Raw genomic sequence first — 12900 nt, 5'->3', positions numbered from 1 at the left:
CTTTTATTTTTTTATTATTTTAATATCTCCATCCTTTTAGCTGAGAGAACTCTCTAGTGCTAGTTCTGTGTTTCCTTTGTGGAAGGTTCAACCTGTTGTGTAAGAATGCTGTTCAAAACACAAGTGATTTCCCCCAGTCTTTATGCCAGAAATAGCAAGTTGTGGACTGAGAAAACAAATGTTAAAAAAAAATAGGAATAATCTTAAAGAGCACTGAAGAAAAATGGCTAAAATATGTACTCGTTTTACTGATAAAGCTGCATGACTCTTCTGCTCGCTACCAGTACTTTGGAGAAAAGGGTCCTGTGTAAGACTACAGTGTGTCCTAACTTTAACTGAGACAAAATTTTGTCGCCTTTCTCTGCATACAGAATTTACGCCACAAAAATATTAGGGAGTCTTATTTCAGTTCCAAATGCGGCTGTGTGGGAAGTAGATTTGCATAATTAAGAAAAATAAGTGAAACAACAGCAGCAAAAAAGGAAAAAAAAAACCAAACCAAAAAGAACTGATAAAAATCTAGCTCTGTGCTTAGTGCAGAAGGTTTTGTGATGGCCCAGAGCTGTGCAAGACTCGAACCACTCCCTGGGGTTCGTTTGAAGGGAACGACCCCCACACAGCGCTCCCCCAGAGTTGAATGTCTTTCCTGTTAATTCTCAATAAGTTCTTTCTGCATCGCAATGTTGTAGATGTTCTCTTTCAACGGTTGTCTCTGGAGAAGCAGAAGCATTACCTTCTATTAGTCTGGGCCACGCAATCCATGTTCCACGTAGTTGCCAATAGGAATTCCGCGCCACGGACGGTGTCCAGCCGTCCTGCCCGGGGCCGGTGGCGTGTGTGGGGTGAGGCCTGGCCGCCTGGCCGCGGAGGTGGCCCCGTGTCCCCCTGCCTCCAGCAGCCTCCCTCAATCATTGTCGCCGACACGGGACGCTGGCGGCGGCGCGCGCTCCCGGGGCGGGAATGCCGGGCGCGGGGTCCTTGCTGCCCCGCTGAACCAAAGTTGGCAACTCCGAGTTTTATTTCCGTGTCATTCTGTTTACTTGGAATTTGCACTACACACGTTGTGAGTGTACGCTTTATTTATTTGTAGTTCGAGGTCCTGTGGCTGAGAGGGAAAGGAGGGAAGCCCAGAGGTTTTGCCTTGTGTCGCTCACTAACATGGGAGGAGTTGGGATGATGACGGGATGCTGAGCTCATCTTCATACACAGTGATGCAAAATTTCATCACCATTCCATCAGGAGCCTCGGTCCTACAGCAATAAATAACAGTGCAGATACGTTTCTAATACGCAGGGCAGCTACTCGTGCTGCTCTCTGAATACTTGAACACAAACATGGTATTATAAATATAAGCCTCTTAGCTATACCTTTTTACAATCTCGCAGCCCGTGGCAACTACAGGAGCACACAGAGGCAATGAATGGTGGGATGGTGAGAAGACTTCGAGTGTATGAATGACTTGGTTTAAAATGTGGGGGTTTTTTGGCATTAAAGAAGGTATAAAAGCACTGACCGGATGATTAAGCATAATTTAATCTCCACTGTGATAAAACTTAAGCAATAAACATGGATTTAATAGAGAAATTCTGTTGTTGGAAGTATATTTTTGTTCAGCTGGATGCTGGTTGTCTCCAAGTACCCACTGCGTGTGTGTACTTAAATGTGGTTGCTTACTGGGGTGCACACAACTTTTCAGTTTACAGTGGTGTATGATATGTATTTGAAATCAAAAATATTGCTGGTTTTGGTGGGTGTAGGTCCATTTCCTGTAGGATCTTTGAATTGAAAGAGAAAATGGTTAATTACATTTCTTTAGGCAATTCAAAGTTTTTGAGGTTGGTGGGCATAGCTGGCCCAGTGGTTTCTGTTTTGTTCTTTTCCTCTACGTGGTAAACTCTTCATTTGAAAAGCAGGACTGAAAGGTTTTTCACAGTGAGGTTAGTTGAGATGATGGATTGATTTCTGGAGTAGTCTCCGTGGGTACAAACATGCTGCAATTCTTTTGCAAGAAGAGGCGGTTGCTGTGTTCATTGTATTGCCAAATTCCTGATGAGGCTGATCCACCTCATGTCTAGAAATACCTGTTGTGTTTCAACTTCCTTCTAAGTTCAAGCACAAGCTGTTACTGTGGTTATTTCAATCCCCTCTTTGCCCACAGCAAGCAAATTGTTCCTGTGTTTCAGAGGCAGAATCGAGCAGTGGTTGCTGTTGGTGCCCAGCCTGTGTTGAAATCAGCCAGATGGCTGAAGGAATGTTAAAGGAAAGGTTTAAAAATACATGTGTATCTCCAGACTGCATCACAGTGTCAGGACTGAGGCTTTAGTCACTCCTCTGGTCAATATTAGTTATTAGGTATTGAACAGAGAAGACACTTAAAGGAAACTGAGTTCATCTTCCAAGACAGTGCTCTGCCACCAATTGGAAAATACCACAGTTGGGCCTTACTTATCCTAATGAAAATCACATTTTGAAAGCCATAAACCTGATTTATTTACAGGTGTGTGTGTTTCCTCAAGCAGAAGCCAGCAATTGCTGAATCTCATTGCACTGTAAAGTGAAGGAGCACACTGTGTTGGGCAGTCCTGGTTACTCTGTAATGAAACAAAAATTGGAGAGAAAAGACTGTGCTCCTTAAGAATTGAGGGGATGGAAGGCTGAAGAGTATTTAGGGCAAGGTTGGGAATTCCTATTCTGGAATTTACTCTTAGACTAGGGGATAGAACCATCCAGTTGTTTAGGTACATGAGGCTTACATTACTTACGTATTGAGCAGCAGTTAAGGAAGTGAACAGATCGGAATGCCGAACCTTCCTTGGTTTGTTACTGAGCAGATTCAGGAACTGCTCCTTAAAAGAGCAATGTGGGCTGAGATTGAAGGATTCAGCTGTGTCAGGTGGGTTTTTGAGGCACAAACACCAGCCTTCCATAGGTTTAGGAGTGCTGGTCTGTGGAAAACAGAAGCACTGACTTAGCAAAATTGCATTGCATAGAGCATTAATTGTTCAATATTAGTGTTAACTATATTTTAATGAAATAATGATATCTCTGGGAGTAAGAACTGGTGGGCAATAGTTAGTAAGGCAAGAAGCAACGTAGGCTTTGACTTTTGCAGATGAGTACCAAGATTTTTGGCAGCCAAATACTCTTAATGCAGAGAACACCTACAGACCCTTCTGTTCCAGATTAAGAGACTGAAATAATCTCAGTTTAGTTGATACATTTCTGTACTGATGGTAACGGACACAGAGTTGTTTTACGTGCACCTGTTTACATTGTCATTTTGTTGTGCAGTGGTCAAATTTTACCAGAGCTTTATATTATTATAAATGTTTTACTACATTCCTACATAGTTAAAAATTGCTTAAAACAAGCTAACAGTCAAAATTTTAATTTAGTGTCTACGAGTTTGATGTGTTTGGGAAAAAAGCCTTGCCAGATCTCATAAAATGGAGAAGTTACTCTTAAGGAGTGTAGGTGAGTACACATATCCATAAATATAGACACTGTTCTTTTTTATAAACAATCCTAGGTTTTGGAAAATAAATGGGTGAAGCCAGGATTGGGAAATCCTGGAGGGCTGTAGGGGACAATGAGGTGTTTCTTTCCAGATCTGGAAGAATTCCGTGTCACTCTCCTCCTGACATGGTGTTGCATCATCTGGACTGTGCAATGTAATAATTAACCTGTGAGAGATATAAGCAGCATTTTATGTGTTTGTGTGTGCTGGTGCTACAAGAAAATGCGAAATTAGAGCAGGCGTTCAAAACTAGAAGGGACAAAGATCAGGAGGATGCTTGGATTTGAGGGGCTGGAGATGAGCTGCAGTGGGCATGGGGATGTTCAGCAGCCTCTGGGGTGTCTTTGTGTTACTTGTGCTCCTCAAAGCTCACCTGGTCATTTTCCAAGCTCTCTGCAAAAAGATGCACTGAACTCCTGTGACAGCCTGGTGGGAACAAATTGTTCTTATTCTAAACACAAACAGCTCTTTGCTTCTTGAAATGAAGCAGCAGATATGTGATAATCTCAGACAGAGGCTTTGAATAAATTCCCAATTTCTGCTCCTGTGAGGTTTACAGCAAGGATAAGAGTTTTCAGCTCCAGGAGATGCCCACTGAGGAAAATTTAGTAGAGACAGCAAATATATATGTAGAGAAAATAGAGTTCTGTAAGGAAATCATACGTTTGCCTGTATTGGTAAGAGGTTCTCTTCTGTTGTGCCCTGCTTTTTTTTTTCTTTTTATGCATCTTCTTCTAAATGTTTCTGTATATTCCCTTTTTGGTACCTCAGCCTTTCTCAGCAGCATTTTTACTGTGTGCTAGTTTCTGAGCTTGCCAGGTGTTGATTTGCCACTTGCCCAAAGCCCCTTGGCGTTTCCCTGCCCTCCTGGTTCTGCTTTCCAGGGTGACTCACCTGGGGACACCCTAACTGTGCCCAAAGCTGTTCCAGTAGCTCCATCCCAGCTCTGCTGGTCTGGAAAGCTCCTGTGTATCCTGGATGTCCTCCCTGGTCTCTGTTGGCTCTTGGGTGGAGGTGGCCTCGCCCCAGGGAGGGTTTCCAAGCCGAGATTTAAGTTTGGACATTGGATTTCACTGCAGATAAGACCTTTCAATGCTTCAGGCCTCACCCATGAGCTTCTCGATGAAAGAAATGTTTATTTAGCTTTTCCTCTTTGTTGTTTTTGGCTCTGCAGCCTCTGGTCTGGGAAAAGGTGCAGTGTTGGGTCTTTTGGTGGCGCTGAGAAAAGCATGACAAGGAGACACATGATTAAAATCTGCACTGCTTTTACTGGAAAAAAAAATGCTGGAATTTGGTTTTTTAGATGAAATGATAGGAACTGGGAGTGTGATTGATGGTTGGGTACAGCACGGGGAATAGTTTATTCCCTGGATCCCATTGCTTCTGTTACTCAGGTACAAGAGCTTCGTCCATTCTTTTGTAAAGACTCGTTCCCACTGGCCTCCCCTCCTGCCGTGGACTGCAAGTGGCTCCTGGTTTTTGCAGACACGTCTCCTTTGTGTGGAGCTGCACCACAAACCAACCCGGTGAGAAGATCCAGGTTGAAAATAACCCCAAGGGAATAAACCCCAGGTCATTGCCTGATTGTTTGTCTCTTTCAGAGCAGCCTCACAACAGCAGATGGAGCAGTGAAGAGACCAGGGAGTGAGGAATGACATGTAATGAGGGGCAGGACTCTGTGACTCCATGCTTTTCCAAAAAAGGCAAATGAATCCACACCTGTGCATGACACTTGGGATTGCTGGAAGATTCATCAGCTTCTTTAATTTGTTTTTTCTTTGTTTTTTGTGTGTTAGTGGATGTAGAGAGAAGAGCATCTCAAGGTAACAGTAGGAAGCATTTGTCTATCCATGGGAGCCTGATGGGGTTGCTGTGTCCAATTAAATGGGAGGGGGGGTATAAAAAAAGGTTTTAGTTAAGAGGGTTAAAGTAACATTATAGGTAAAACAACCTTTCAGAAGTAACAAACTGTCATCCCTGACCAAATAATGTAAGAGAAACTAGGGCAGGTTACCCTTCCCAGACCTGTGACCAACTTTGTTGCTACTACTTTCTTAGATAACTTCTTCACCTTCAGGGCATGTCCCACAGACCCAAACCATTTCACCCAGTCTATTGTTATGGATGGGTTCTGGGCAGTCCTGCTGTTCCGGGGTGTGGGAGGAAAGGTTGGGAAAGATGGACGCTCTTCCTTGTGTCACAGGAGTCACCACATGTCCACCTGGGTGGCTTCCCTGATGAGGGCACACCTTGCTGTGTTGGCAGAGAGAAAACAGAGGGAATGGGAGAGGAAGGGCAAGAGTGTTGACCTTCTCATTGATTTATCCATCCTAGGGAGTGAGGAATTTGTTTGTGGAATGTCTGAGGAGCTCATGTTGGGACTGTCCCCCCATGCTCTGTCACTCCTGCCTCGTGTTCCCGCTGTGTCCTTGCACCTTTTTCAGGTCATTGCCCTGCTCAAAAGGTGACCCGTGTGGCCTTCCTCTGGCCAGGCTATTTAGTGGCTGTCTTTAGTGCTCTGAGTTTTCCCCGTTCTGCTCCAGTACAGGAAGGACTGTTCCCACCACTTGCTGCTTGATCTTGGATGATGTTCTGTGTAGGAGCTCCTCTTCTCCTGCCCTCTGTGCTCCTGGCTGGGATGCGGGAGAAGGCAGCTGCCCTATGCCGTGCAGGAGCTCTCAAGGTGGGAATGCTGGGATGAGCGATCCCTTCTGTCACACCACAACTGGAGTGTGGTCTATATCCCAGTTATGGGAGTGGGCAATAAAGGAACTGTGTGGTGGCAACCCAAGGGCAGATGTCCAGGCCAAGTTCAAATATCAGTGTTGAGGCTAGAGGGATTTAAGCAATGTGTAATTCTGGTCACTCTTTAAAGGCTGATTTCTCAAGACTTTAGCCTACAAACTCAATTTGAGCTCTATTTGAGGCTGAGTTATCTGAACCATCATGGTCTGTGCAAAATGGAGGCCAGGTTGTAGCCCCCCTTCAGTGTCCACGGACAGTCTGGATGCCAAGGGAGAGTTCCTTCAGCCTCCTGAGTGTGCACGGTTCAGAAACTTCCTGGCAGGGACCAATTGGTTCTCAGGGCTGGAGCCATGGAAAGGTATGTCAGGTGTGGTGTGAGAGATTATTATCCATGGCAAGGGACCAGTCATGCAAGCCAGAACAACTCTTATTGACATTTTTGGGGAAGTTCAGTTGAGCTGCACACCAATATTCCCATAACTGCTGAAGCATTGCTGCCTCCTCACTCTCCTCACTGCCTTATTTGCATTTTTCTCCTAAAGCTTTGCCTCACTCTGTGAGAGAGATGAAGTCACAACCACCTCCCAGAAAAATCCCTGCTCAGCTGGAGTTGCCCTGACTTCTCACTGTCTAATTCAAAGGATGGCTTTCCTCAGAAAGTGTGCTCTTTTGCTTTTAAAAGGCAGTTTAACAGGCCTAAACCAATCCAGAATGCGTTCCTCAGCCTGGCTGGCATTTCAACTTGAGCTCCCAAATCCCAGGTCATGGCATTACTCGAAATATACAGTAATGTGTGTTTCTGGTTAAAAAACAGATTTTTTTGGGGTTTTTTTTTGAGGGGTTGAGGAGGAATAGCAAATGTGTGCATCCCTGTACTTGTGTCAGCATCCTACAGATGTGTCTGCGTATCCCCATCCTCTGTGCCAGCCCTTTGGCATCTTGGGCTGCTTTTTCCCGGGGCTGGAAGCTGGAGCACCCCATTGGAAGTATCCCACAGCAGAGCTGCTTTCCCTGCGCACTGCCTGTTAGACATCCGCCACTTTTTTCCCTTTTTATCATTTTTTTTCCTCCCGTTTTCCAATCCCCCGCTTCTTCGCGCTGCCGTCCATAGGTGGGGCTGTGCTGCCACCTGGCGTCACGATCCGGCAAGCCGGGAAGGAGCATCCTGCTTCTCGGGAAAAGTCTTTTTCTGCTGCCCCTTGGGGCTGTGCGACCTTCAGAAAACCCCCATCAACAAACGAATATCCCTCCCGCCCCCCCCCCCAAAAAAAAAAAAATCAACCAAAGAAGGGAAGCAGACATTTTTGCCATTTCCCATAGAGCTGGAGCTGCCTCCCTGGGAAGGGTTTCTTTTGGATGTTATGTGTTCTTTATTGTAAATTTTTATTAGATAATCCTGTTGGGATTTGAGCCCTTCTGCAGTGTCCTTTTCTTTATCCCTGTTCCTTTATCTCCATAATAAATCAAGTGGAGTCTTCCACGTGTTAGCCTTGTCCCAAAGGATCCCTGTGGTTCAGAAGGTGTGATTTCCCACTAATTTCCCATATTTACATCTCCTGGGTTGTGCAAGGCTCTCAGAGCAGAACCAGGGGTCAGGAGCAAGTCACGGCCATGAATATGCTGGGCTTTGGGACTGAAGGCTGGGGAAAGAGAAGGGTAATGTTTATTTTTCCTTAAGAGAATGGGAAATTACTCTATTTTGCAGGGCATCTCCCTGGTAAATACTAATTGCAGGCTTGAAGGGTGCCACAACTGCCCAAGTGGAAGTTGGGGGACTCAGTCCCACTGCCTGCAGCTCGGGGTGGATCCTGCTCCAGCCCTGCCCTGGCTGTCCTTCCCAGTGCCTTGGGATTCGTGAGGAGCTGGATGGCAGTGAGTGCAGTCTGTGCCTGAATACAAGGGGGTGATTCAGGGATTGGGGAGAGGCTCCCATTGGTGCCCCCAGCACAAAGGCAGGATTCAAGTGGAGCAGCCCCATCCCGGGATGAAATTGCAGCCCCTGCACTGTGCTGAGGATGGGCCTTGTTTCCCTAATCTGCTGCTGCTCCACAGCTTGAAATCTGAGGGAAAGAAAATCTGGATGCAAGTGCAGCTAAGAAAGGAGTCAGTGATGGCAGGGAAATGTGAGATAAAATTATAGCCAGAATGGGCAGGCAGGGATTTATTTTGGATGTGGGAACAACGTCCATGCGTGCACACATAACCCCAAGGCAGCAGTTTGTCTCATCTCAGCCTTGACAAAAACGGGTGACCTTAGGCAGGGATAATTTTAAGGTCTGCAAGGTTATGTCTTACCCCTTCCTTCTGCTGCATCCTCTCTTTCAAAGACGAATTTGAGAATTGGGAATGTTTTTAAACCCCTGCTTTTTTTAACAGAGGGATTTCTCACCTTCCTGGGTGGGAAATGAAAACGTGTTCTCCACACATTTTACCTTTCAAGAATCACGTAGATGGCAGGGACTAAAGTACATAATCAGTTCCCAAGTACTGAAGAATAGCTGCTAGTTTAGGGTGTCAGTGTATTCCTTTGCTCAGTGCATCCCTAACTCAGGGAAGGTGGGAATGAGCCACAGAGTGGAAATCAGCAAATATCACAAATAATGTTGTTCCTGATGAATTAACACCCTGACCCTCCTCAAGGCAGCTTTGGAGGTTGTTCAGAGCATCCTTGGCATTGTTTAATGGCTTTGCTCTGGCATCCATCTTCAACCCAAATGGGTTCTGCAAAGGCTTAAGAAAGAAATTAAAAAGCAAGTTAGTGCTTGAAAGGTTGAAAAGGAATTCTGCTTGGCTTGACCTTGCTTGTCATGGGAATGATTCTTCTGAGATTTCAGATGCATTTCAATCCACAAATCAGGGGCAAGACACTCCAGGTTTTATAGCTTGAGCACCTCAGGTCTTTGCTCATCAGCAGAGATGAATCAGCTCCTCAGAGAAGTGAAGGAGCTGAATTTCAACTTCAATTTCCATGTAAGCCTTGTACAATCCATGGTGCCATATCAGTGCAGGATATGGTGGGATGATTCCTGTGATTCCCCCTAGGGCCCATTTCTTCCTGATTCTGTTTGTAAATACGTGGCTTTGTTCCAGCAATTCTTTTTGCTTAATACAGTGTGATTTTTACCTGTATTTACCTGTGCTATTTGACTGCCTATATGAATATAGCAAAAATTAGTGCAAAGGAGATGGAAACATATCCTGGGGATAGCCTGAAGCTCCAGGGGCTAGCTTCCTCTCACAGCAGCATTCAGCTTGTTAGAAAAACTGCCCTGCAAAGGCAGGAGCTGTGAAGCTGTAGGTCTGTGGTGGCATCTGAGACAGGACAGAAACACAGGGGAGCAGATTCTCCTTCTGTAGCTACTTCCAGTGGAGATATTCCCCAAATCCTCACCCTTGTGAAGCGAGTCCCAAATGTTTTGGGGGCAGGTACTCCGTGTGTGTATTAAAGCACTGCTAGAGGATGTTGGTTACCTGCAGTGACAGAGGGGGGGGTGTTTAGAGCTTTTAATAACTTCTTCATTGTCTGTTGATGTTTTAATAGGCTCCAGGCTGGAAGTGTAATCCATAAAAATGTGTGTCAGGTGGTTGATGAATATAAATTGCTGAGCACCGTAGGCCTGTGAGGCTGGAGGATGCACGAGGCTGACGGGGCTGTCTTCGGTGTCGGGGAGCTGCACTGTGGAATTCAGCACGTGGATTTGCAGCCTTGTCATTCTGTGCTTGCTGGAGTTCCACTGCTGCAGGCACAGCCAGTTGATGGAGATGCACAAAGAGGTAAGAAATCCCCTGTGGCACAGACAAAAAATCTTGGAAAAGTTACAGGAAGGAGGTTAAAGAATGCGGCAGCTGGTGTGGCTGGAGAAAAGCCTAGGAGAAATCCGGGTGTTACCCAAGTGGCACAGGGACTGGTGCCACTGCTTTGTCTTCAGGAAGGATAAATACATGAAATAGCCTGCTCCAAGTCTTTTTGGTCTGTAGGCTGGAGAAGAGATAGCACCAGACCGAAAGTTTTAAGGGAAGGGAGGCAAGGATAGCCCAGGTGGAATGATGCTGGATAGGGATGAAGGATGTGCTTCTGACAAGCCGAATTTGCCTTGCCTATGTAGGGAAATGTGACTTTCACAGATTTGGAACTTGGGTTCAGTATTAGCTGTAGATCAGAGTAAATGAGGCATAATAAACAGCAATGCAGAGAGGCTGTGCTGGCCATTGCTCTGAGCTGGGGAAAAAAGCCTTTCTTACCCTGCTTGACTGAAATCCTGATGTCTAAATCATTTTACCAGCCAGAAGCTTGGGGAGCAATGATTTGTCAGAATTCCTGATTATAGCAAAGAAGTAGGGACTGTGCTCCTCAGTTACAGCAGTCATTCCCATTGTTCTTCCTCCCCCACAAGGTGTACCAGAAAGGGCAGTTGGCACATAAACAAATAAATCCAAGCAGATCTCGTGCTGCTCCAGGAAGGGGAGCCTGGGGGTGTTGGTGGCTGAGGGAATGGGGGAGTTTGGCTGTGGGAGGTGGTTTTGGTCACATCCCCATTTGCAAAGTGGTCTGCTACATCCTGGAGTCAGAGCAGGTGGATTGTAGGAACAAGGTCTGTTTGCTCAGGATGGATGGCACTCTGGAAGGAAAGCACTGACAGGATTTTTCTCTGCCACAGGTGCTGCCTTGCAGACAAGGCCTTCCCGATGGATGAGGTGTGTGTCTTTGTGGGGAATACTTAAATGCCTGAACTCATTTGCAATTCTTCCTGGAATAGGATCTAAAGCTTTTTATTTAGGTAAAATCCTAAAATCCTGGAATAGTCTGGGTTAGAAGGGGTTTTAAAGCTCGTCTTGTTCCAACCCCTGCCACTGTCAGGGACGCCTTCCATAGGCCAGGTTGCTCCAAGCCTCATCCAGCCTGCCCTTGAAGCCCATGGCAGGGGTCACTGCTGGGATTGTTTTTGTGGAGTAGCTTTTGGACAGTCGGGATTGACACCAGGACAGTGCCCTCAGTCAGTGCCTTTATTTGCAGAGAAATTGAGTGGCCAAAGCCCAAAGTCAAAGCTTGTGTACAAACGAGGACAAACGTGCCCTGTGCGCTGACCCGCAGCTCATTGCCCAGCCTGCCACCACCCTCTGCAGTGTCACCGCATCCCTCCTGCTCCCCGGATCGCTGCCTGCGCCACAGAGACACCTCTGATGGGGATAATCCCGCGGAGGGAAGAGCTGGGGATTTGCTGTCAGGCAGGAGGAGGGCGGGGCCGGTGCCGGCTGGTGGGAGCTGCGCTTTCCGGCCGATTCCCGTTCCCCGGCGGCAGCTGACAGAGAGAGCAGTGACAGCAAGATGACAGAGATGACAGTCTGTCTTATTGCCTGGAAACGGGAATTGCAGAGAGAGCCAGCGGCCCGGGCTGCGGGGTGCCTCCCACTGCTCTCCCTTCAGAGCCTGTTTGCTTGTCAGGGGGGCAGTGAAACCCTGGCAGAGCATCCCTCTGGAATAAAGGGAATGGGAGCGGGACTGCCCTGATGGCAAACGTCAGTGCCCACGGTGAAAGCCTGCTGGATACTTCCAGCAGTGCCCAGGATGGCTTAGGGAACACTCAGCACCCACAGGGCTTCATCTCCTGGGGTGAAGCCATGGTGTTGGTGTAGGGTGAACAGAAATCCCTCTGCTTCCTAGGGTGTTAGCCTGCTTAATCAGGGCCCTTCCATCTGAACACAGCAAGGGTACTCTCCATCAGATCACTGTCTGGATTCTGGATGTCTTTACTGGAGGTACCAGAAGCGGACAAATACTTCTGAGTTAGGCTTTTCCCCCCTCCCCTGTCTCTGAGGGCACTGGGAGCCGTGTGGTGAGCCTGTGAATTGGGGGTTCTGAGCTGAGCAGACAGGACAGGGCCTGATGAGACCCAGGGCAAAAACAGGGAAGCAGCTGCCTCTGTTGTTCCCTCTGTGCCCCATCCTTGGAAGTGTCCAAGGCCAGGTTGAATGGAGCTTGGAGTAACCTGGAATAGTGGAAGGTGTTCCTGCCCATGGCAGGGGCTTGAAACTGGCTGGTGTTGAAGGTCCCTTCCAACACAAACCATCCTGGAATTCCCTCTCTGAAGAGATGTTCTTTTTAAGAGTGGCTGCACAAATGAGGAGAAGTAATTACTCTTTCCTAATGGATAGCCAAATCACCATCTCGAAGAATAAATATTTACAGAAATGAATAGCAATTACAAATAATTCCATAACACAGAGTAATTGCAAAGTAAAATTTATAAATATTTTCAAAATAAATTGCTGTTGCTTCCCAGTAGAGCAGATGGAAAAAATTCTGTTAAAATGTTCTTTCATTGCTCTCTAAATATGTTAATAACATAGTCAAATCTAGGGATAATGAGGGCTTAACATAAGTTACTGTTTTTCCCCTTTTCCTGTGTGCCCTGAAGATTAAAGCAGAATCAATCCTTACATTTGAATTCCATCCCAAGGAAGTGTCCTACTGAGTGTGCTGAGGGCTGTGCTACAGAAAATGTGCCTGAAACCACACATTTTGGCCAAATTGTTCAACTTTGGTGGAAAGGATAAGTAACCTTGCTGTTGCATTGTCTGAAGCAGCTTAAATATGAATCCCATGGATTTATGCAGTATTTGGATTCTCCCTGTGAGGT

Source organism: Fringilla coelebs (assembly GCF_963513975.1).
Source record: "Fringilla coelebs genome assembly, chromosome: 4".
NCBI lineage: Eukaryota > Metazoa > Chordata > Aves > Passeriformes > Fringillidae > Fringilla > Fringilla coelebs.
The sequence above is the reverse complement of the archived record's forward strand: the minus strand, read 5'-3'. Positions refer to the sequence as shown.